We start from the raw sequence: 6,000 nt of genomic DNA, 5'->3' as shown, positions 1-6,000 counted from the left end.
TTAGCTTCCTGAGGAATTGCAAACTGTCTTCCACAGCTGCTACACCATTTTACATTTCCACCAGCAATGAATGAGTGTTTCTCCATATCCTTTCCAAGGTTTGTAGTCTTCTGTTTGTTTGTTTGTTTTCAAATACTGGCCATTCTTTTAGGTGTGAAATGATATCAACTTGTGGTTTGATTTGCATTTCACTAATAGCTTGTGATGTTGACCATGTATTCATGTGCTTTTTAGCCATTTGTTTTTCTTCTTTGGAGAAATGTCTATTCATGTCTTTGGCCCATTTTTAAAGTGGGTTGTTTGTCTTTTTATTGTTGAGTGGTAGGATTTCTTTATATATTTAGATATTAAATCCTTATTAGATATAATGGTTTTCAAATATTTTCTCCCATTGAATGGGCTACCTTTTCACTTTCTTGACAAAGTCCTTTGGAGCCCCTAAGTTTTTAATTTTAAGGATGCCCCATTTATCTAGTTTTTCTTTCATTGCTTGTGCTGTGGGTGTAAAGTCTATGAAACCATTGTCTAACAAAAGATCTTGAAGATGCTTCCCTACATTTTCTTCTAGGAATTTTATTGTGCTGAACTCTATTATTTAGGTCAATTTTTAGTTGATTTTTTTTATAATATGTGAGATAGGGGTCCATTTTCATTGTTTTGGATATGGATATCCAGTTCTTCCAGTACCATTTGTCAAAGAGACTGTACTGTCCTTGATGAGTGGGCTTGGCAGCTTTTAAAAATTGATTGATTGCCTGCATGGTGGTTCTGTGGTAGAATGCTCATCTGCCATGCAGGAGGCCTGGTTTGATTCCTGGTTCATGCACTCTCCCCAAAATCAATTGACATAGACATGAGGGTCTATTTCTGAACTCTCAATTCAATTCCATTGATTGATATTTCTATCTTTTTACCAATACCATGCTGTTTTGATACACAGCTATGGTGATAGCTGTGTAATATGCATTAAAGTCAGAAAGTATGAGTCTTCCAACTTCATTCTTCTTTTTCAATGTGCTTTTGGCTATTTGGGGCCTTTACCCTTTCACATAATTTTGATTGGCCTTCCCATTTCTTCAAGGTAGGCTGTTGGAATTTTGATTGGGATTGTGTTGGCCCTGTTAATCAATTTGGGTAGGATTGACATCTTAACAATATTTGGTTTTTGTGTTTTTTTGGGGGGGGGTACATGGTCCAGGAATCAAACTTGGGTCTCCTGTATGAAAGGTGGACATTTTAACCACTGAACTACCTGTGCACTGAAAGCTCATGGTTTTTTTGTTTTGTTTTTAACATCTTAACAATGTTTGGTCTTCCAATCCGTGAACATAGAATGTACTTTCATTTATTTAAGTCTTCTTTGATATTTTTAAGCAGTTTTTATAGTTCTCTGTGTACAAATCCTTTACGTCTTGGTTAAATGTATTCCTAGATATTTGATTCTTATAGTTGCTATTGTACAATTTACTGATTTTTGCACACTGATCTTGTATCCAGCCACTTTGCTGAATTAATTTGTTAGCTCTGTTTGTTTTGTTGAAGATATTCAGGACTTCCAATATATAGGATCATGTTATCTGCAAATAGTGAAAGTTTTATTGTTTCCTTTCCAATTTGGATGCCTTTTCTTTCTTTTTCTAGAGCATGTTGAATAACAGTAGTGACAGTGGACATCCTTGCCTTATTACAGATCTTAACGGAAAACTTTTAGTTTTTTACCATTGAGTACAATGTTAGCTGTGGGTTTTGCATATATTCCCTTTATCATTTTGAAGCAGGTCACTTCTATTCCTATCTTTCCAATTGTTTTTATCTAGAAAGGACACTGGATATTTGCAATTTCCTTCTCTATGCCAGTCAAGATGATTACGTAGTTCCTACCATCAATTTGTTAATGTGTTGTATTACATTAATTGATTTCTTGTGTCGAACCACCCTTGTATACTTGGGGTAAAACCCTTGATAACAGTGTATAGTTCTTTTAAGTGTTGTGGGATTCATTTAAAAATATTTTTATTGAGAAATATCCACACACATACAGTCCAACCATATTTTAAAAATCAATGGGGTGGGCAAATGTGGCGCAGATTTTTTCAGCTCTTCTTTATCTCATTCTTACCCAGGTGTTGTGGTACAATTTTTAGGTTTGTACTTTTCGTGCAATTTTTTCACCCCGGTGAGCGGTAGTACTGAAAGAGTGGTTGTTGCGGTCACTGTCTGGAGTGTGCTAAATGGCCATTCAGAGCCAGGAGCCAGCCATCTGTACTAATCAGTACTTGGCCATGACTACTTCTGTTCTTGGAGCAGAAGGCTTCTACATCCCTCTCTATCCACAGCAGCCAGCCAGGGACCAGAACCGAGGCATTGGCAGCCTCCGTGGAGCAAGTTACCCACAGTTTTTTTTTTTATCAGTGTTTATCAATCTCTTTGTCCTGCTCTTCCATGAATGCTGTACAGTTCTCTGCTGGCCTTCAGAGCCCCAGCACAGTTGTTTCGGGGAGTTTCTGACTCCACTAGTTGGTTTTAGAGGTAGAGTGAATCCCGAAACTCAGTACTCTGCCATCTTCCCTGGAAGTTACCTTCACCATTTATGTTTTGTTAAGTGTTAGTACATGAGAGAATACTGCCATTTGCTCTGCCTGGCAGAGCTTCATTGCCTTCAGCTTACATTGCAATTTTGAAGAGCTTTTAAAAACTCCTTGATCAGCATCTCAGGTTCAGATGTCTTCTAAAGGCAGAATTCATTAGTAACACTCAAAAGTTGTGATAGGGCTGCCCTCCCCTCTTTATGTGGGACATGACTCCCATGGGTCTAAACCTTCCTGGCAATGTGGGACAGAAATCCTAGAATGAGCTGGGACTCAGCATCAAGGGATTAAGAAAACCTTCTAGACCAAAATGGGGAAGAGAGAAATGAGACAAAATAAAGTGTCAATGGTGGAGAGATTTCAAACAGAATCTAGAGGTTATCCTGGAGGTTATTCTTATGCATTATATAGATATATGCATTATATAGATATCACCTTTTTAGTTAAGGTATATAGGAGAGGTTGGAGGGAAGTGCCTGAAAATATGGAGCTGTGTTCCAGTAGCCTTGTTTCTTGAAGATGATTGTATAATGATATAGCTTTTGCAATGTAACTTTGGGATTGTGAAAACCTTGTGTCTGATGCTCTTTTTATCTACAATATGGACAGATGAGTAAAACACATGGATTAAAAATAAATGAATAATAGGGGGAACAAATGTTAAAATAAATTTAGTAGATTGAACTGCTAGTGATCAATGAAAGGAAGTGGTAAGGAGTATAGAAAAAATAAGGGAAACAAAGGCTAAAATATATTGGGTAGATGGAAATACTAGCAGTCAATGAGAGGAAGGGGTAAGGGGTATGGTATGTATGAGTTTTTCTCTTTTTATTTCTTTTTCTGAATTGATGCAAATGTTCTAAGAAACGATCATGGTGATGATATACAACTATATGATGAGATTGTGAGTTATTGATTGTATACCAAGAATGGAATGATCCTATGGTAAGAATGTTCATGTTTGTATGTTGTTAAGCTTTAAAAAAATTAAAAAATTAAAAAATTAAAAAAAATAACCTTAAATAAAAAGTTGTGATGGGGAGAGAGGGAGATATTATCAGAGAGTGTATTTTTACCATATGGTAAAAGGCATCCAGTGCTCATTTTTCTACTTTGCTAAGACATACTACCAATTTCAATCCAAAAAATGAAAGGAACTGTCTATGGAGTATTTTAGCACTGGATATTCTATGCCAGGTCCTAGTTTTGGCAAGTCCTAAGTTAAAGAGGAAATATTATTCATTCATTGCTCCTTCCCTTTACTTCACCTTTCTTGGGGTCCTGCCAGAACTAGGGTTAGATTGCCAGCCCAGGAGGTGCACTTCACACTCTGAGAAGTGCTATTCGTAAGCATATTATCCTATGACTCCAGCCTAAATCCACAGCTGAGCAGTAGGATGCTGCTTGCTAATGTTGATCATTCTGGCAAAACAGACTGTCAGTTCTACAAACCATTATAACTAGTGAGTTTTGTTTTCAGCTGTATATCTAAATTTTCTGATAGTCCTGTGATTCACAGTGACTTGTTTGGCTGTCCTTTTCTACTTTTTACCTTTGATCGCTCTGCTCTTTTTTTCTTCCTACCTAAAGACTCTCTTCTTAGCCCTGAAATGAGAGCATAAGTGGGAGTATTGGGGTCAGAAAAATAAGTGGCAGTAGTTTGATCTAGACACAACGTGTGTAGATCATTAGACTTCTGTTGTTTGTTTTGGAATTTCCAGGAAAGGAATATTTAATTCTTATCTATTGTTTAACATGAGCTACATACATCTAAATAAAGCTTGGCTAATACTTTCACTGACTGATGGAAAGGAATGATGCCTGAGAAAATGCCAAAAAGCATAAAGGAGTCTGACTTGAGATTAAGAATGTCCAAGGGTAAATTACTGGGTGGATGATATGCAACAAGATAAAAAAAGAGCTGATACTCTGAATATTATTATTCCTTCAACTCTGTATTCATTTTCCCGTTGGTTTTAGAAAAAATTTCTTGGCTGAAATACAAACAGTACACTTTAGCCTTGATAATACCTGACAGGAATAAAGATAATTCCTTTGCTTTCAGAGTTTCAGCACAAGCAAAGGAGAAATGTTTGTAAATGCTGTTACCAAAATATTTTGGGGAATTGCCTGGTCTCCACATTCTACAACTCTCACTCATCTCTTCACACTGACACCTTGTGACTTCTATCTGAGGACCCCATGAACTTGGAACCTCTGAAACCAATTTTGACTACAGACAAAAAGTATTAGAGGGATTTTAGCACAGTCCTTCGGGCCTTAGCAGGCTGGCATTTTGCATAACTGAGCCACACAGCAGGAGAAAAATGTGAAGAGTCTGGAGTCTGGAGCAAGTTTCAGTTATCAAAATGGGCTGGGCAACAGGAGGCAGACTCGACTGTAGGAAATTAGACATTGAAATGTACTAGGAGAAAAAGCAGGAAAATCAGCCGCTATTACTGAACACACTTTGCAAAAATGACTCAGCCAGTGTTTTTAATGACTATGATTAAAATAATGAAAAAGAAAGAAGTATAAATTAAGTGATTATAAAATCAGAACATGAGCTACGGTAAGAATAGTCACATTTCACGCCCTTCTTGTCTGTTCTGATACCAGTCAATGGCACTGGCCCTCCTCCCAGGTTTGTATTCTCTGGGGTTATACCCTGGCTATACCTTTGGGTGAATTCCAGTCTGAGAGGTAGACACATTGTATGGAGACCATGGCGATGCATAATGGGCTATTGAAGTCCCGTTGTTGAGTGGGTAGTGGAAAGAAGTAGATACGAACAATAAATAACCAGACTGTCTTCATGTGTCCCGAAGTGAGCTCACTCTTCTTCCTGGTACTTGATCCTCCTCCTTATTCACTGCAGTTGTTAACCAAATCCAGGTAATCTTATTTCAGCAATGTTCCCTGTCGTTGCCTTAGTTCTGGCTCTCATTATCTGTCACTTGGTCTTCAGAACAGCTACCTTCCTGATTTTTCCCCTCGTTCCCACCCAGCTTCCAAGAGGGCCACTAGTGTGCCTTCCTGAAAACACATATGATTATGTTGCTCCCTTTCCAGAGCACTCCAGAATTTCCTTCTTGTCCACAGGATCCTTTAATTGGTATCACAAACAAAGGGTTTTACAATTTAGCGTCTACTTTCTGCCCCAGACTCCTTTCTTGCCATTCCCTCTCCTCACACTCAATACTACAGCTACATTTGACCTCTCCTTTTCCAAACTAGTCATGTCTTCTTATCACCACCTGCCATGGTACATTTCCTTCTGCCCCTTTCCCCCCTCCTTCTCTATCTGCTAAATAGCAGTGGGATGATGTGGCTTTTTGCTCATGGTAAAAAAGAATGATTTAGAATGAAATTAACCACTTACCATGGTAAGGTAACCCTGACTGATGCAGAA

This window comes from Tamandua tetradactyla, chromosome 6, assembly GCF_023851605.1.
Source record: "Tamandua tetradactyla isolate mTamTet1 chromosome 6, mTamTet1.pri, whole genome shotgun sequence".
NCBI lineage: Eukaryota > Metazoa > Chordata > Mammalia > Pilosa > Myrmecophagidae > Tamandua > Tamandua tetradactyla.
This window is presented reverse-complemented; position numbering follows the sequence as displayed.